The 19,793-nt window shown below is 47.4% G+C and overlaps 1 protein-coding gene across 3 annotated transcripts in view; it reads left to right on the forward strand.

Annotated features, from left to right (window-relative positions):
* The window catches only part of TRERF1 (transcriptional regulating factor 1), a 99,712-nt gene that overhangs the window by 28,067 nt on the left and 51,852 nt on the right, over positions 1 to 19,793 (forward strand). For all 3 annotated transcript variants that reach the window (XM_061348318.1, XM_061348317.1, XM_061348319.1), the window contains exon 2: positions 2,678 to 2,733. The gene's annotated coding sequence lies outside the window, so the exon portion shown is untranslated. The remainder of the gene's footprint in view (positions 1 to 2,677; positions 2,734 to 19,793) is intronic.

The raw sequence follows: 19,793 nt of genomic DNA on the forward strand, positions 1-19,793 counted from the left end.
GGTGCTGGCAGAGCCCACAATACTTGGTTTATGGATTGTTAATAGGAGATTGGAGTGTTCCTGTGGAGTGGATGCAGAGTGGTGGGGTGCTTCGGAGCGACTGTAGTGATGGCTGGGGCAAAAAGATAGTCATTGCTTTTTGCATGTATCCTGGTCATTGGGTGTGATGTTGTTTGGGAAGCAGCGTGGGTTGTGGTTTCCTACAAGTTGGCTCATAAAACAGGCCCACTGTCTCAATGGGAACCAGCACAAGCCCTCAGCTGGCCACAGGAATGAGCAGGCTTGATTTTCCTTCCTGGAATCCCAGACTGGTTTGGGTTGGAACGGACCTTATAGTTCACCCAGCTCCAACCCCTGCCACGGGCAGGGACCCCTTCCACTGGAGCAGCTTGCTCCAAGCCCCTGTGTCCAACCTGGCCTTGAACACTGCCAGGGATGGGGCAGCCACAGCTTCTCTGGGCACCCTGTGCCAGCGCCTCAGCACCCTCACAGGGAAGAGCTTCTGCCTTAGATCTAACCTGAACTTGCCCTGTTTCACTCTGAACCCATCACCCCTTGTCCTGTCGCTGCAGTCCCTGATGAAGAGTCCCTCTCCAGCATCCTTGTAGGCCCTTTCAGACACTGGAAGCTGCTCTGAGGTCTCCAGGCTGAACAGCCCCAGTGTTTTCATTCTTTCTGTTCCAGCTCTCCCCCGGTGAGTTTTGATGTTCTTATAAAGCTGGTTTTTCTGAAGTCATATTTCTGTGTTGTGTTTCTCTCTTCCTCTCTGTTCCAGCCATCGAGCGGTGCTACCGTGCTGATGGCATTTGTGAATGTGAGCATGAGTAAGGCAGCAGAGAGTTAAAAAAAACCCCATTAATTAAAATATTTACATTGGAAGCTGCAAAACATTTACTCTTTGAGTAAAACAAACTTCCCATTGTTGGGGAGGATTGCTGCTGTTTCACTGGAAATAGCCAGGAAGAGGTTGTGTGTGGAGGAATTCCACTGGGCTGGCAGGGAATAGGAGGGTAGGGATGGTCAAGTGGGCTCTTGGGCAGTGGCTCCCTTTTGTTCCAGTCTTTCTGTCACATGGACAAAAGATCTCTTTGTAGAAACCAGAAAACCCCCAAAAGAATCCCCCCAAAACGCCGTGGTGATGGAAGTATGTTGTTATATTGTTCTGGTAAAGGCAGAAAAGAAGTTGTTATTAGTAGAAGATGAGAAAATGGTATTTTCTGGGCAAAACATTTATGATTAGCACTTAAAGCTATATTAATGTATGCACTTAGCAGGGAAAAGGAGAAGCGTCCCAGAGCAGGTGACTTTGGACTGTGCCTTCCCTCCTGGCTGGTGAGCCGTGTTTGCTGGCAGGGAAATGGCAGCATGGCACAGCAAAGGATGTTATAAAGGATGTCACCTTTCCTCAGCATGGAGCACCAGTGATCCATTGGCATCATGCTGCTCAGTGTCCAAGGAAGGTGATGGAGGGTGTAAATTGATGTCAGGCAACTAAACCACAGTGTTTTCTTTTAATGTAGCATTTTAGGCACAGGGATGCTCTCAGTAGCATCACTACAGGAAGAGCAAGCAAATAAGAAAACTATTTGCTTCAAATCCTTTCATTCCTGTCATATCTCTCCCAGGTAACTGGACTGAAAAACGAAGGGTGGCTGTTTCAAGTTTGTTTCATTTTAACTAGTATTCTCTAACACAGTGTGCCACTTCACTTGTGTATCCCTGGCCTTTTCCAGCCTGGCACTGGGCTAGCAGGCTTCTAGGGCTTGTGGGCAGCATGCTGGAAAGGCTAAAAGGGGGTGTGGAGGAGTTGGTTTGGTTGCTTTCTCAGATCCTTGATTCATGTTTCTCACTCTAGGTAGACTCTCATGCTGTTCAAAGTTGCCAAGCAGGAGGTCTCTCTAATGCCCTAGTGAGTTGTGGACTGTGTGGATTGCAGGTCATGGCTCCTTTTCTTAATAGTGCCACGGGAAGTGTTTGGTCAAGCCTGACTTTATCAGGCTGAATGTGTGGTACTCCTTCCTGTGGTCCCAAGCGTGCTGGACTGCCTTGTGTTTGCCTATACCAGAAAACCATCTTTGTCACATTGGTTTGGTTTGTAAAGGTGTCATGAAATGAAATGCACTTGCTCAGGGTAGGCGTCATTTAAACTCATGCACAAGAGCCTTGTTCCATACGTTTCTTGCCTGCTTTACTCTGTTTAAGGAAGGCTGGATGCTGACAGTTTCTTGGCCTGGGGATAAGGAGTGCTGCCTGCCCAGGTTTGATACACTGCTGGAAAGCTGTCTCCACGATGTATAACATTGCCATGATTATTTCTAGCCATTACCACTGGGCTCATTTTACAGCCATTCACATTATGTAATTTGATGGTCATTTAATTGAATGAGAGGATGCTGCAGACTTATTTATGCCTCGGCAGGCTAACCTGCGTGCTTTGGCCACCTCTGCTAGCCCTGCTGCGGGAGGAAGAGCGCCGTTCTCAGAGAACATGTTACAACAGCTTTAATGCCGTTCTCTCCGGGTTTCCCAGTTTGCTGCAGACGGGAGGGCCACTTGCCTGGGGTGTAGATTATACTGGAATGGCAGCACAGGCTAAACAGTTTGTTTGCCTTGCACTGCTTCTTCGCCTTCCGTGAGGTCATCGGGAGGTATTAATAGGCTTTTCCTTTTGTTACAGATGGGATTTTATGACTTGCTGGATTCTGAATAGGCCGAGGAGATGTGTCTGATAAGGTAAGAGAGAGGGTAAGATTAACATCTCCCGACACGAAACGCTCTCACTGGTTTCTTGTTCAGGTTGAAGACAACCCTTTCTTGCCCTGACAGGACCCTGCAAATAGTTGATTTATGTGCTTTCAAGTTGCTCTGCCTGTGACCCTCCAAGCACAGACCATCTCTGATGCGTACACCTTGTGTCCCAGTCCTTTCTCCTGGTGAACTGGTGGCCAGAGCCCAGAAGACACAAACGTCTGCCTTGCCTAGCAAGAGAGGTCACACTTAAGCTGCTGTTTTAGAGCTTCTTATAAAGTAACAGATGAGGTAGGGAAGTTTCTGTTCAGTTCTGCCTGTGCCTCCTTCCCCCCCTCTTCCCTGCAGACATTTGAAAGGTGAAAACATCCTTGAGCTGTTTAACTTTGGTTCTTTTAAAACTTGTTTTTCCTGTTGCAGTATTTTCAGACTGGGACAGTTTTTACTAGGACAGAGTGTGTTTGAGTTGAAAGCCTCTAGGTTTTGAGTCTGAAATAAGGCTTTGCTGTCACTGATGTGCTGAAGGAAGCCATAGGCTTGCTGCTGTTTGGTGTTCTTTTGTTTTGCCTTCTTTAATAGCAGTGCTTTTAAAAGGCAGTGCTTAGATACTTTTTCTCTTGGTTTCTGGTTTAGAGGCTTCTGCTGGTAAGAGAGGAACTGATGTCTTTAAAACCCTTAGCTGTTGGGATACCACGTTCAAAGAACAGGCAAACGTCGCAGTAGTATTACATAGGGATTGTCACTGTCTTTAAGCTACACTCCAACCTGTGATGATGCAGCTCTAGCGCTTATGTGTTTCATTTTGTGTCTTCTGCTTTCCTGAGTCAGGTGCCATTTACAGCCCTCAAAAGTACCTGTAGTTCTTGGCTGCTGGTTGGGAAATGGAAATGCATGCCAACAGCAAAATGCATGGTGGCACTGTATGAGGACCAGGACTGAATCACTTTTTCCCTTGGATTCAGAGATTTAGCTCTTGTAGACGCTCTTGAGGGGTTTTCAGTTTGGTTTTGGTTCTCTCCCCCTGTAAGTTCTATTTGCGAAGTAGACTTACCCTTTGGAGGGTGGCTGTCCAAGCAAGAACTCTTGGCACTGTGTGCAGTACGCAAGAATCAAAGGTTTACTTGCTGCTTGGACTTGTTTTGGAAGTGTGAGGCATTTTGTCCATTCAGACTACCCTCGTTCATGCACCTTGTGTGAAACTGTGCTACAAACACTATGTGTTAAAGCTTACTCTCTCCCCGGAGGGGGTCTTGTGTGTGTACAGTCGGCAAAATCCAGCCCTTCAGGTAAGAGGTCTCGCAGTGTGCAGTTACTACACAGAGCACCTCGCATGCATGCCTTGTTTGTTATGTAAACTGCCTTCTTCACGTGTTCCAACCAGTCTGCCTATGCTCCAAGAATGGGTAATTACAGCCGCTTGCAGGACTTCTTAGAGCGTGTTCTGCCTGCCTGTGCCAGCATCCCTGTGCACAAAGGTGGTCCAGCTCCCGTCCCATCCTGCGTCTGCCACTGGGGCTTGTGTGGTGCCCACTGCAGCATCACTGCTGCTGTCTGTGTGCTCTCATCATAGAATCATGCAGTAGAATCACAGAGCCAACCAGCTTGGTGAAGCCCTTTAAGCTCACCCAGCCCAACCTTTCCCCAGCACTGCCAACGCACTGAGGCCTCATCTCCACGGTGTGTGAGCACTTGCATGGACGGTGCCTGCAGCCCTGCCCTGGGCAGCCTGTTCCAATGCCTGAGCACCCTCTGGGGCAGGAATTGTTCCTCAGCTCCATCTAAACCTGCCCTGGTGCAGCTTGAGGCCGGTTCCTCTTGTCCCATCCCTGGTTCCTCTATGGGTTAATTTTCAGTGCTGTTCCCATGGAGTGGGCATTGATGAAGCTGTGTGCTGTAACGTGGGCAGCTCTTGTGGCACAGCTGGCTGCTGTTGTGCTGGCTCTCCTGGGGTGAGATTGCTCTCCCCTTTCCTCATAAAACCAGCCCCGAGGAGGCTCTGTTTCTAGCAAGTTCTGCAGCTTGAGGCCACGGCTTTATTACCAGCCCCAGGCATGTACAGAGCATGAGCCAGGTGCCTGGCAAGTGCAGAACTGCCTTTAAAATGAGACTCTGGGAGGAAGCAGCAGCACTTCCCACCAGCTCTTGTCTTTCAGCTCCAGAAGAAAGCGTTATGTCCTTGTTTCCTGAGAGACCTTCTCAGGGTTGGAGTTACTGCTGAGCTGTGAATGTGTGGATCTGAGTCTCCTTCGGTTGTCCCTTTGTCAGCAGCCTGGGCTGGAGAAGTGCCACTGCCCTGCTCCCGGTCCTCATGCATCACAAGAAGTGGCTGTCCTGGTCCTGCTTTTTCTCGAGACTCCGCTTTTTGGCTGTTCATCATTACTTCAGCTGTCTCTGATTGTTGTGGCATCGCTGTTACCTGATTTCACCTTCTGCTCCCTTTCTGCATTCCCTCTCCCCACTTACATTTGGGTTTCTGTCTTTCCAGACAGGCATCTGGATCTTGCTCCAAACGTGTCCTCTGGTCCCAGGTTACTGGCTGGCCTTAAACCACGACACTCTTCCTGCTGTCCATGATTTCCCTTGGTCACTTAGAGTTCTCATGGATATTTCCTGACTCATTCCCTGCTGTTCCTCCTTCTGGGGAAGTACTTCTGAAGCACTCCTGTGTTTATTGCCCCTCCTGCAATTAAAGGGGTTGCCATCCTTTAGCCCCATTTAAAGCAGCAGGACATGGTCCAATCTCTGTGAGGGATAATCCTGTTTTAATGCTAGCCATGGTGACTTCCATGTAATGCCAGGCTTTTGGCATCCATGCTGTTGATTACGTGATGGGGTTGACTTAGCACAAATGGGTAATAGCTCTTTTAACATGCCTGAAGTGCTATGATGAAACTGCGAGCCTTGGCAAGCTTGCGGCAGTGTTGAGAGGTGCCAGACCTCTCACCCAGTCTTGTCTCTTCCTTCCCCCGTGTTTCCCTGTGCCTTTATCTTGCTTCCTTCCGAGGAGCCCTGGGCCCTGGTGACCTGCAAGTCAAGTTTCACAGGAGCCCAATAGCTCGAGTAACAAGTGTACAATCAGTCTGTAAGGCCGGACCTGTCTTTAGAGGTACATTTCTAAGATAAAAATGACTTTGATCACTGAAGCAGCATTGTGTCATTTGGGGGAGGAAATGACAAGGAAGTAACTGTTATCAGGCCTATTTTCACTTAGACCTGATGGATTGCAGCTCCAGGGTCGCTTGTCTTCAACAGTTCCAAATTAGGTTGCCGATTAATATTGATTATGTGAAAAGCAGTAGATTGATGTGTATTATTAATAGCTGTTAATGCACTTTATAAGAGCAGTATGTTTCACAAACACTTCCTAGTTGTTCCTTTTAACGAGCTTTGGCAGTGCAATCCCCAGTTTATCACATGCAGAACTAGATTAACTCATTGAACTGTTGTTGGTGTTCCTTTGCATTTTCGGTGTGGTGTTGCTTATTACTGGAAGTAACCCTTGATTTTCATGCTACTAAACTGAACCAAAGTCCAGGAATTCTTGCTTTATCAGCTGGGATGTTGTGGTTCCTTCTTGTGTTAGTGCACATCAGTGCAAACCTCTTGCTTGGTTGCTGGATGAGTTTTAATTACTTCCTTTGGCGTTGCCTGTGGACAGTGTTGTCTCTGCAGAAGCAAGTTAATGTGAATCAAATGGAAACGGGTAATTTGAGTTCTTTTACTTGGGTTATGTTGCTGTTTTTCACAATGGGGAAAGTACCTTGGAAGTGCAGGGATGAAAATGGGGAAGCTCTCATGTACACGGAAAAGCCTCAAGGTAACCAAGTTGGGGGTGGGGGGAATATCTATGTAAATGTAGACATCAAGGTAAATGTGTTTTCCTTTCCTCTTTCTTCCAGAAGATTGGAATATTTGCACAATATGATGTTGCAAGTTGTACGTGCTTAACGCTTCTAAAGGAATAAATGCCTTCAGTGCCTGAATGTGTAGATAACTGTCAGCTTCAAAGGATCAAGCGAGTTGGAAGGAATGTTTGGGGAACAGGCAGGTACCAGGCAGCAGATAGGAAGCAGCGGAATACATTCAACTTGTGTATCAGAGGCCTTGATGTAAGTCTGTATGGAAATGAAGATTAATCATGTTCTGAAAAGCAGATTTCTGTGGTTCTGCTCCTAATGTAAAAGTGGAATGCTCACTTCCCACTCCCCACCTCTGTCCCCCTGGGCTCCCCGAGCTGCTTGTTGTAGGAATTGTGTTGCTCCTATAAAAATGGAGATGGAAATAAGCCTATTGAGTACTTTTCAAGCTACCCTTATAAAAAAGGCTGCCTTTTGCTGTAGAACATTCTTGTTGTGTGCTGGCTGGTTCTGCAGGATGTAAGGGACTTTGCACTCTTGAATAAGCAGTTCACAGAAACTGTAATTGTTACTGTAGAGTGCACATGAAAGCCATAGGGCTGAGATGGGAAGAGCAGTTTCAGCTTTTGCTTGAGAAGCGAGTTGATCTGAAGCTCCCTTTGGAGCAGGTAAAGCACAAACAAGATGGGTTGTAGTTCAGCATTGCAGTTTGGGATGAGCGTTGCCGTCCTTCACCCCACTGAGCCGATGTAGGGAGCTCAGCCTGGCAGAACCCACTCACTGCCTCTGGCTTCTCCGTAGGGCTGTCTTCCTGACCCAAGTTCTCTGGGCTCCAATGAACACGAGGAATCATCCTGGAGGGATGTAAGGAAGTGCATTGTCCCGGTGTGTTTGTTCAGTACAAGTTGCTATGGGTTCAGAAGTGGAGAGAGGAAGATGTGGGTATCCATAAGCTTTGGTGCTCAGATCTGCCATGGGTGACTCTATGTGGAAATCACTTCACATTCCTCATTTAGCCACGTGAATTAACAGGAGCTAGAGCAGCAGAATGGTGGAACCCAGTCTGCCCTGGAGTGCTGGGAAAAGCCTTCAGTACCCTGACTGGTGGCTGTGGAGCCCTTGGGAGGCAAGCAGCCTTTGATGGTGTACAGGGAGCAGCTGGTCCTTCTGAAAGAGATGTGCTCCAAGAGCCACATGGGTTCCAGTTACTTAAATGCAGAGGTCTGTATTTCTGAATGGACAGCATTGCTGAGGAGTGGGGAAGATGTGAATGCCAGAGGAATTCTACAGGGTTTTAGTCAGCTGGATAAGATAGGAAGTGGTTCCTGTGGATACTTCTGTAGGCTTGCTGTCGATGAGTTTCTGAGCAGACCACATGTCATAGCAATGAACAGTAACTATGGACAGTTGGCAGAGGAGGTTAATTCTGAGCTCTTCCAAACTTTCCCCTCTGCCCAGCAGTGTGTTTTTGGGGGCCCAGTTCTGGCTAATGTGTTCTTTATCTGCCGAGTAAATTTGGTGGAGACATTTGGCTGTGTTGTCAGTCAGTCACTGATAACTGTTATCCCTTTCGATAAGCCAAATATGCAGACTTTAGGAACATGGCCCAAGATGCTGTTTTTGACTCTTTAACTGTTCTTGTGGTGTTTTCTTTGCTGAAGTGCAAGTTGCCCATGCTCTCACTGTTCTTTAGATAAGGCCCTGCCTGCCTGCATGGCCTTGTACAGAACACTGTTCTTGCCCATCCAGAGGCCAAGTTTCCTTGCTTAGCTGCGGATTCATGGAGGCAGTTCAGTATCTGTCCTGTGTCTGCTGTGCCCCCCAGTCATTTTACAGGATCGTTGCCTTCCTGAATGCAGCGCCCCAAGGATAACCCTTATGGTTCTTTGTTTATTCCTAGGAGCTGGTAACTTTGGGTTATTGCTGTATTGAAACCAGCTGTTGTCCAGATATACTATACCCAGCAAAGAATACACTTCAGCAAAGAGTAACCTGAGTTGGTTTTTGCTTACCCTCGCCCCAGGTTTCATGTTCTGTGTAGACGACAAGAAGTGGTTTAATGTTTTCCTTCAGATGCCTGGTAATGGCAGTGGACAGCATGCTATCAGGCCCCCCAAATACAAGAAGTGGGGTTCATGTCATTAGATGTAACACTGACAGGGGTTTGAGCCCCGAAGCTGAACTCTTGTACTCTGCAGTTTGGTTTTGTGTGAACAGAAGGACACCTTGGAGATCTTTGTTTTGAATATTGCATGGATGTGGGGGTGTAGTTGTCTTGGTTTTGCTAAGTGGCATTTTTCTAGGCAATTGCATTCATACCACTTGTGTTCTGGTTCTGGAGGTGGAGTTGAGTGTTGGTACTTCTGTTGGTCTAGTTCTTATATGAGATAAAGTACCAGGCAGTTGCACATTTACCATCAGCTAATAGTCAAAAGGTACAGTCTGGCAAAGACTTGGCTAAAACTAAATGAATAGCTCTCCATATCCTGTGGGTGGGGGGTTTTGTGTGTGTATTTACACTGCTTACGGAGCAGGAATAGAGCAACTTTCCTCCTCTGACATAGCTGTGTTGCCAACCTCTACACCACTGAATTAATTCTGTTAAACGGGAGGAAGAAAAGAAGTTAATAAATTGAGAGAAGGAATTTGTCTCCCAAGTGTGCCAACAGGGCTGGGTCTGGTTTTCCTGCTCCATTTTATCAGGAGAAAAAAAAAAGCTTGTTGCTTTAGGACTTTGTTTTAGCCTTTTGCTTTCAGATGCCGAGCCTCAAGAGTATACTGCCTTCACAATGTGTTGTAAAGGTGGCTGGTGAGTGTGGTATTTGATCACACCTCAAAAGGACAAGACCTTTACTTCCATAGGGATGTTGTACACAGCCTCATTTTATGCATCTCAGTGGCTATTTCTGAAGTGACTAGAGTAATCTGTTGAGGGCAGTGTGGGAAGCCTCTGGGGACTTGAGTAATGGTACCCTCCCCCCAGAGCCGCCTTCTGATGGTCAGGGAATACTCCATGTTCGGTCTGTCTTGTATAGGCTCAGAGGAATTTTACCTCTAATAGATGCACTTTGTGCATTGCTTGTTTGGAAACTTGTGTTGCTCTTCATGTTTGCGTGCTTTCTCTTACACAAAGGAAGAGCAGGACACTTTATGGCTGTTATCCTGGTCTGTGCGGTTAACAACAGTCAGGCAAATGAAGTGGGCTTGACTGTGTCACACTTAAACTTTCTCTGGGTTTCCTGAATAGACAGCTTAGAAGAACAAATTAGCTCCTGCCCTTTTCCTCCCTGCTTTCTTCTGCTGCCTTGCAGCTTAAAATACCACCCCCTTTATTGTGTGAAGAGGGGGTGATGACCAAGTCTTCACTAGAGGTGTTCTCTGAAGTTGAGTTATTTGCACCAGCAATCCCACAAATAAAACTCCATTGAAGCAGAGCTTTTTGGCACTATGCTAGGAGAATATCCAACAGGCTTGGACTGATTGAAAAACATGAAAAATGTGCTTGGAATGTACCTCTGCAGCTTGCTGGGTAATGTTCTCCTTTGCTGGACTTCTGGATGGACCATGCTGCCTAGGAAACTTCCCATTTCTACCAAGGGAGGCTGTTGGGGAGCCATTGAGGGGTGCCTGCATTTTCTCTCTAGGAAATGTGTGTTCCTTTTGTCACTCGCAGAGGCTAGCTGTTGTTCCTCAGCCCTGGTTTGAGGGTTGGAGCAAGGTGAGGCTGTGCTCTTGTGCCTCTAGTTTCCAGAGGTGGCGTGAGGGAATGGAAGGGATGAGATGTCATGCTCCGAATATCCTAGTGAGGAGTGGAGTCTGGAAGTGCTTTGTGGCCCTGACTCCTTGAGACATAAAAGGAGGTAAAACACTACTGTTTAATTTAGTTTATAGCAGGTACCTGAGGGTCACCTGCAGGATAAGCCCAAGTTCTGTTACTGGTTTCTGGTGACACCTCTTATTGCACCAGGTTTGAGTAGAAGCATCGGGGCTGAACCATATGGTTCAGCAGAGACATAGCTGGTTAATGGCAGGGCATTCTCTTGCGTTATTAAAGCACTTCTGTTAAACAAGACAGAGGGCTGTGTGCCCACGTGTCGTGTTGATGGATCCTGGTACAGGAATCCAACTAAGTAATGCTCTTCAAGCACTACTGAATCACATAAAGTTAGGAGCTGCTGGGCTGGCTGTCACGCAGGACAAGTTCACGTTCATGTAGCCACTGCCTTTTTCATACGTGATTCTGCTTTTCACTACTGAGTAACACTGGAATGATTTCCTTATGTTTTCAAGTGTTGCCACAATATTGAAATATTAATCTTTTTCTGGGTGCTTTTCCTCTTGCATGTTTATTTTTTTCCTAGTAAAAAAATACTGTTATACCCTTACATAAAAGTGTATCTGGAGAACAGCAGGAGGAGAGACTGAACTTCTGGGTCCTTTTCCCCCATTTAAAACAAATGGAGATGTGTGTGGTATTTATGCAGGGAAATTAAAGACTAAACCACGAGAGGTTTCTTTTCATTTGGAAGGGGCTAACATCAGCTTTTCATGTTCAGCCAGTGGGGATGGTATCTGGGCTGTAGGAACCTCGTCATACAAGCTGCTGTTGGTGTAAGTAGCTTCCTTAGCAGGCGATGAACTTCTTCCTTCATGATTTAATTACTTGATACCAGGAAATCCTTGGGGAAGGAAAAGAGGTGGCTGGGAAGTTCTGCCAGAGACTTGTGTAGGTGTGGTGACAGAAGAGGAAAGAGGCTATGACTTGTGAAGTTGGACGTGGGGCAGGAAGCACTGGAGCAAGCGTTGGCCACAGATGCTGCAATACAGAATGCATCCCTGTTCTGGGCTCTGGTGGGCAGCCCAAGAGCAAGTCACTTCAGCCTGAGTGTGCCTCCGAGCTTCCACCTCTGCGAGGTGTATGATAATATGTGCCTCAGAAGTTGTGTGAAGGTGCCAGATTGATGCTTTCAGGGGCAGATCACAGGATGCTTTGAATAAAGCTGTACAAAGTACACAGTGTTCTTACTATTAATACCAAATAGTTTGTGTGCCTCTCTCGAACGACAAGGAAAATGAAATGTGCCAGATTTGCGAAGCTGGAGAAATGGTTTCCCGTTATTCTGAAAGAGCTGGGAAGCGCAGATGGAAGAAGGCAGGGTTGTAATCCGGGTACAGAGGGGAAAATCCCACGGACTGTCCTCATGGATGTGGGTTTGGAATCATTTGTCTTGTTGCCTTGTGTCTGTAAGTCAGCTTTGCAAGTGGCTGAGCGCTTCTGAGCATAGTGAGAGAGAAAGGAGCATTGACCAGTGCAGAGTAATACACAGCAGAGGAAGCTGAAGAGAATGTGACAAACCAGGAACTGCTGTAGTCCCTTTCTTAAATAGGAAATACATGCAACCGCAAGAGGCAAGTGCAGAGCTGGGTGACTGCCTAGGACCTACATTAGAAATGTGAAGTTACAAGAGACACTTTCTCAGCCAACTTTGCCATTTGGATTGTACTTCAGGAGCTGAACAAAAGGCCAACATGCAGCCTGTCAGCAGAGTAACACCAGCAGCATCCTGGGGTCATCCTTTCAAGTGATGCTGTGCTGGATGTCGCTGAGATACAGGCACTCTCCATAGTGAGGAGATGTCTTTGCTGCCCTGTCTGAGCTGTCCCCAGCTTTGGAGTGTCTCTGCCTTCACCAGGCTCTGCTTCTCCTCTGCCACAGGCTTGATGTGGGCTTACAAAAGTCACTTGGTTCACCTGAAGCTGGGCTGTTCAGCCTGGAGAAGAGAAGCTGCGTGGAGACCTCAGAGCACTTTCCAGTGTCTGAAGGGGGCTACAAGGATGCTGGAGAGGGACTCTTCATCAGGGACTGCAGTCATAGGACAGGGGGTGATGGGTTCAGACTGAAACAGGGCAAGTTCAGGTGAGATCTAAGGCAGAAGCTCTTCCCTGTGAGGGTGCTGAGGCGCTGGCACAGGGTGCCCAGAGAAGCTGTGGCTGCCCCATCCCTGGCAGTGTTCAAGGCCAGGTTGGACATAGGGGCTTGGAGCAACCTGCTCTAGTGTGAGGTTGGAATTAGAGGATGTTAAGGTTCTTTGCAGTTCAGACCATTCTGTGGTTTTAAGCCAGCTCACAAAGAATGGGAAAGATTTGTGTTTTCTCAGATGGCTGGAGCTTTGTGCTTTATTTTGGTGGTTTGAGTCGGTGACAGTGAGGTGTGAGCTTGGAGTGAGCAGGCAGGAGGTGAAAGCCCTGCTGCTCCATTGCTTGGGATACTGATGTGCTCCGAAATGAGGAAACTGCTCCATCCCCTTTGAACTTGGTGATGGAGGTCAAAACACACAACACGCACCCCAAACCAAACCCCTTTTTCTCAAACAACCGAGTCCTCACCTTTGCTGGTTAGAACAGCCAGAGGATGGTGATGGAGGTGTTCTTGTGATGGGCGAGTTGGTGACCGTACTGAGTTCTGAGCAGTGCAGCACTTCAGTTTTACATGAGCTCTGGTGGACGTGTTCACAGCCAATCAGTCAAGTGTCCTAGGGAAGGCTTTGTGGCTGATAATGAATGCTGGTGATTAATTCTGCAGTTGAACTGGGGATCAGCAAAGGGCTGCCCTGCTTTTACGAAAGCCGTGCTAACCCAAGGAGATGTGTGACCCTTGTTAAAAAGTTAAAGCTCTATTAAACTTTAGCCTGGAAAAGAACACCTTCAGGTCTGCGTTTTGGTGTTGCCATGCCCTAAATAAATCCCTGTGCGCAAAGCAGCACAGGGTGCTTGGGTTTTGCATCTAGACCCCTGCTTTCCAGGGGGATCCTCTCGTACAGGCTGTAACATCAACTGCCCCCCAGCTCTGTTGTGACGATGGATGCAGACTCTTCTGTTCTTGCCCTCTTTCTGCATGGTGCTTTTCCAGCACACTATTGCAGTGCTGATGCTATTTGTCTAAAAGATAAGAAGTTCTCTTACTCTAGAAAAGCAAAAGTAGTACAACTACACTGATACTGTTGTCTAGAAATACTGCTGCCATGTAATAGTGATAGGAAATCATCTTTTTGAGCTGAAATCTTCAGAAACATTATGTTTTGTCAAGTTGTCCTGACTCAACTTCAGCTATAGCTTTTCTTAATGGTCATTAAATGCTTCATTGTGTATAAACCCCAAACCAAACATTTTTGTTTTGGAAGGATGAGTATCTGATATGACAGCATAGAGCTAAAGTTCATTATACATATACAGCTGAAATAAGTTAACTTGTTTAAATTGTATTGTAGGCACAGTGCTCCTGCATTTGAAGAAGTTTCATGACTCCATATAACCATATCAACATGTTTCCATCGTTAATTTCCAATCTCCAATTGTATTATCTTTTGTCTAATGGAACCTCATCCTATTAAGTAAACTAATAACCATAATGTTAATGTTGCTGATGCTTTATTAGGTACTACATTAAAAACCCTACCAAAACAACAAACCATGATCCTGCATTCACTTAACCAGGGTATGTTTTAACTCATGAAGCTCTTTTGGAGGGGAAAGTGAAGGTGAAAATACTGTGTTCAGTGTTCAGAATGGACCGGGATACCTCAGTATGACATCCTGTTGCTCTTGAGGATGTCAAATATACACCCAGTGCTCCTCAGTACTCCTGCAAAGAGGGACATGTTTTATACTGGGACTTCTGTCACACTTATGTATGAGGCGAATGGAGAAATGATGGCAGTGGATGTAAATGGGTGATGAGGCAATGTGATTATTTGGAAAGGGAAGGAGCTACAAGCCTTTGGTTGACAGATCTGAGATAACTTACTTCATTATTGCTGGTAATTGCACTGAACCAAGTTATTTCTTCTTAAATTTGAAAATGCCATTGAGAACCAGGGCTGTGGCAGATAATGACATGTCATTTGTCACATAGGATTAATTTCCCTTTGGTATGGACACAGGGTGCATGTGTGTGTAAAACCTATTCCATGCCTGAAGAACAATCTGTTTGTTCCCATAAGGGAACTGCCATAAGGGAACTTCCCATGAGGCGCTGGCACAGGGTGCCCAGAGAAGCTGTGGCTGCCCCATCCCTGGCAGTGTTCAAGGCCAGGTTGGACACAGGGGCTTGGAGCAAGCTGCTCCAGTGGAAGGGGTCCGTGCCCGTGGCAGGGGTTGGAGCTGGAGGAGCTTTAAGGTCCTTTCCAACCCAAACCAGGCTGGGATCTGATGAATGTTAGCACAGAGCAGTTCACCTCTGTGTGTTGTGCAGAGGGAAGGGCTTGTTGTGTTCTGGGGGGCAGTTTACCCTGGAAGGGACCTGGGGTGATGGTAAAAAGCTTGCAAAATACCAGCTCTTTGCAGCATTGCTGAGAGAACGGATGTCCTCTTTGGGTGCAAGAGCCAAGCGTGTCCTGTAGGAGTGTGCAGTAGTTTATCAGTGGCTCAGGATCATTGCTGGACTATGGGCTCCAGTTCTTATGTGCCTACTTTAGGAAAAAGCCATTTGAAAGAATAAGGCTTCAGAGAGCTGGGAGATCGATTACAGTTGGGAAACCTGTTTTTCTGTTGGGTAGCTAGTTAGTTGTTTGAAATAAAAAGCCTCCCTTGCTTTAAGTGAAGTGGCTGAGTTGTATTTTGCAAAGATCTATAGAGAAAAGAAAGCAGCAGCTCTTCAGTTTAGTAGGAGGTGTAATGAGGTTGAATAGCTGAAAGCAGAAACCAGGTGAATCTGGACTAGTTGTAACACACAAATTACGAAGTAGGATAAATTGCTCACTGAAACAATTCCCCTTGGATGTGATGGATTCTTGATTGCCTGTTTGAGAGTTAGAACTGCCTGGTTTTAGTATGGGAGTTTGTTGCTGATGTTTGTGCATTCTGGACTTCAACAATTAACACATCTGCATGTAGGTCAGTGGCACACCCTGGGTGGAAGGTCAAGGAGATTACAATGGTCTGTTCTGCTTCCCAGGTCTGGGGGAGGTGGAAAGGGACCACCTGATGCTGTGGATGCTGGACCAGCCGAGTCTGGGGTTTGTGCTGCTGTTTATCCCCCTGCCATCGCAGTGGGCTGGCCAGCTTTCTGCCTTGTGCTTGAGTTTGTCTCTTGGACAGGCCTCCTGGGACAGACCTGGGTTCATGACTCTAAAGGGAGAAAACAGACTTTAAGCCCTGACTGCTCGCCGTGTGGAGAAGGGCACCTGTAGTAGAGCAGGGAGAGTTCTGAGGGGCATTTGTTTGGTTGATGTTTTACCCAGTACTTGGGTGTTGGGGTTTGGGGGTTTTTCTTTGAGGACACAACAGGAGTCAGACCAATCAGACCAGTGAAGTTCTGCATCCATGCAGGTATCCTGCTGCTGTAAAGTATGGTACAGGTAGAATAGAAGAATGAACTTAGGAGCAAGGGTTTCACACATGTTTTTTGCTCTGTCTTGTGGGAAATAGGTGAATTTGCAGAGGTTATGGAAAACGAAGGACCAGTGCGCTGGCTTAGGTCGGCTTTCCACATTGATTCCATCTCAGTGGTAACTGGACTCTCCCCTCTCCGGTGACTGTTTGCCCATAGAAAATAGTTTGTCTTAATCTAATTTCAAACAGAGGCACGTTTCCATTGCAGTGTCAAGCCTGGGGCATGCCTGTTGTGCGAGGGGTTGCCCAGGGTTTCCACACTGGGATGGGGGTCACGCCGGTTGAGTTTCCTGCCTGCCCCTGGATTTACCTCTTTGGGTGGGAACAGATGACCCAAGGTAGAGCTGGGCCACACTGGGCAGTGCACCCAAGGTGCTACCTACAGGGATGAAAAGGAACTTCATATGTGCAATTTAATGCCTTAAAAACTAATTGATTGCACTTCTTGTCCCCACAGTGGCAATGCGTGTGTAGAAAACGCCCCTGCTTTTACTTCTGACATGTATTGAGCATCAAATATTTATGGTACTTCATCTCAAATGGAGTGTTCTGTAGTCTATTTGTAAATAATGAATTCTTTATGACAGGACAGCTGTGCCTGTGGATCCTGTATCACAGAACTGGTTTTCTAAATACACTTTATGATAAGATATCTATCCCTTTTCCCAGGCTGCCCTGTCTCTGTTCCTGCTATATCTGTTATCCATTTTAACTCTGACTCATAAATAATAGGTACATATGTAAAAATTCCTGCTTCTTGTTGTCAGTTGGTACTGACACAAGGTAGTGTTAAGCTAATTTTATAAGAAGTATATATCTTTATATGCAAAGGTTCCAGTTTTTGCTCTGTGTAAAGTCAGATCAGTAGGAGAATTATGTGCCATGTAAATTAAGTTGGTTTCTTCTTACTTCCCCAGAGAGTACAGGTTTTTGTAAGACGGTATTTTTTAAGGTTTTCTTACTTAATAAGAGCTAGTTTCTGGCAATGGAAGAGGCTGCTTTACCTGCTCCTGCCTGCATCTCCCACGGGAGCATGGGGACTGATTTGATGGCACACAAGAAGTGGCAGCCTTGGGGAACCACAGATGTGTGTCCCCACAGTGGGTGCCTATGCTGACCAAGCGACTTGTGTGGCAGCAGTGTCTGGTGAGCCCTGCCACTGGAAACATCCCAGTTGGAAAACTGATCTTCCACAAGGAAAAGGCTCGGTTGTCACCCAGCCCGTTGTAGTGACCTGTTCTGCGTGGTCCATGGCTGGATCCTCCTAGTGCAATGTACAGAGGTGGGCTGGTCTGTGCTAACATTCATGGAGTCCCAGACTGATTTGGATTGGAAGGGACCTTAAAGCTCCTCCAGCTCCAACTCCTGCCACAGGCAGGGACCCCTTCCACTGGAGCAGCTTGCTCCAAGCCCCTGTGTCCAACCTGGCCTTGAACACTGCCAGGGATGGGGCAGCCACAGCTGCTCTGGGCACCCTGTGCCAGCGCCTCAGCACCCTCACAGGGAAGAGCTTCTGCCTAAGAGCTCAGCTCAGTCTCCCCTCTGGCAGGTTCAAGTCATTGCCCTTGCACCATTAGCATCTCAGCCACATTTGCTGAGCCAGTGGGTTCCATTGCTTACAGTACTGCACAGATGAGAAACGGGGGGGTTCAATCTGGAGAAGGCTCAGGGGGGACAGCAGGATGGTAGATGAGGCCCTCAGTGCCATGGGTTAGCGGTGGCCTCGGCAGCGCTAGGGAATGGTTAGACTTGATGATAAAGGTCTTTTTCAACCTCTTCTGTGATTCTGTGACATGTGCTAAGAGGGAAAATTGCTTTAATTTTTATATGCCAAAACCCCCAAAATGCTTTATTTTCCTTTTGCAAAAAGGATAGGAAATCTTCCATTTAATTACCACCTTGACACCTTCCCTTCTCAGTGCATGATGCCTAGGCAGCAGCGTGCCAGCCTGGTCCCTTGCTGTCCTCCCCTCTTTACCCCATCACTTCTGTTCCCCTTTCTTCCTCCTGTAATGACTTTCAGGAGCCTAGTACCAGTTACCACTTTCACAGCTGCTGTACTAGTAAAGCCGTTCTAATTCCCTCAGAAAGAGGAAGAAGCCAGTGCTGGATGCTGCCGCAGTTGCTTAGCAGCCGGCGGGAGGCAGCGCGAGGAGCAGCTCATCCCTCCTTGAATCATCTGCTGAAACACAGGAGACAGTTAGTGCTGGTTGGGTTCCTTAACGTCTTTATGTCTGCCTTCCTCTTTTTCCCTGGCTTTCCCACACTCACATTCTCACACCCTTACCTCTGCTCAGCAGTTTCCCATGAGCTCCGAGATGGAATCTCCAGCATTCAAGCAACACTCGTGGCCTCAGGCTCGTGTGCAATAACGCAGTAACCATCAGGGGTGATGCTGAGGTCTTGGTCCACAGCATGGCAAACGCACTGCATAGCTGTTCCACCAGCTCTTGAAGGAACGAGGCTGGTTAAGGCACTTCAGCTGATGAGGTTGTGGGTTTGCACATTGGCCTCCTGAGTTTGCCATTTTCAGTTGCAGGCTGCTCGGCGCTTCTCATCTCTATTCCTTGTGTTCTGGTTGTAGCTGGAGACATCTCCAGCTGTCAGCCAGAAGTTGTGGATTCTTCTTTGGCCAGGACTGGTAGAAGAGGATGCCTGCCCCTGCCTTGGCCATGCTGGTGCAGAGTGGTTGAGAACTTGTCTGGAGGGTGAGCTGTGAGGGATGGAGGTGCCGGTTTCCTGAAGAGGCTGGGTACCAGGGATGTGTCATTTGTAGAACTTCAGCTTTGTTACAGAGGGGTTTCTGTGAGCTTGAGCTGGAGAAGAAAGGATTGAGAATGTCTCTAACCCCTAGTGTATGCAGTTAACCAGCTCACCACTTCCCTTGCTGTGGTTGTAAGTACCAGTGTAATGTACTGTTTTGGAGCAGGGACTGTCCTCAAAGTGATACAGCTGTGAGGTGTCCACTGCAGTGGGATCCTTCCTTGCTTCCTTCTCCTCTAAGTATGGTACCCCTGCCTCCTAGCTTTTATTTTGTCCTTACTAGTTCAGCCTGTGTGTGCCCACTATCTCGGCTGCGGTACATTGGCTGTGGGGCCTCCCAGCTTGCAAAATAAATAGCTAAATCTTGACCCAAAAAGAAAGTAAGAGTGTGTTTAAACTAGCTTTTGCATTTGAGCCTTCATCTCCCTGTTACACCACAGGGTTTCTTCATGAGCTTGGACAAGCTGTTGCAGAATGGAAGGACCAGAAGAGGCATCACAGGATAGGGATAACAAAGTGCGAGGGCAGATGCACAGTATCTGAAGGGGGCTACAGGGATGCTGGAGAGGGACTCTTCATCAGGGACTGCAGCCGTAGGACAAGGGGTGATGGGTTCAGACTGAAACAGGGCAAGTTCAGGTTAGATCTAAGGCAGAAGCTCTTCCCTGTGAGGGTGCTGAGGCGCTGGCACAGGGTGCCCAGAGAAGCTGTGGCTGCCCCATCCCTGGCAGTGTTCAAGCCCAGGTTGGACACAGGGGCTTGGAGCAAGCTGCTCTAGTGGAAGGGGTTGGAGCTGGAGGAGCTTTAAGGTCCCTTCCAGCCCAAACCATTCCACGATCCTGACTTTTATTTCTGGTGGGCACCTCTGATTTCAATGGAAGTGAATGATGCAAAGGGAGAAGCTGCTGGCGGTAGCAGTCGTACATCAGCCAGTTTCATGTGTCATTGTACTTTTAATGCAGATTCCTAGATAGCCATGAGCCCACAGTCAGAGGAACGAGCACATGATTATATAAAGAAATACAGCGGTAGCGC

Source organism: Neopsephotus bourkii, unplaced genomic scaffold (genome assembly GCF_033783945.1).
Source record: "Neopsephotus bourkii isolate Nb327-2 ecotype Australia unplaced genomic scaffold, CSIRO-AGI_Nbou_v1 NB_354, whole genome shotgun sequence".
Lineage (NCBI taxonomy): Eukaryota > Metazoa > Chordata > Aves > Psittaciformes > Psittacidae > Neopsephotus > Neopsephotus bourkii.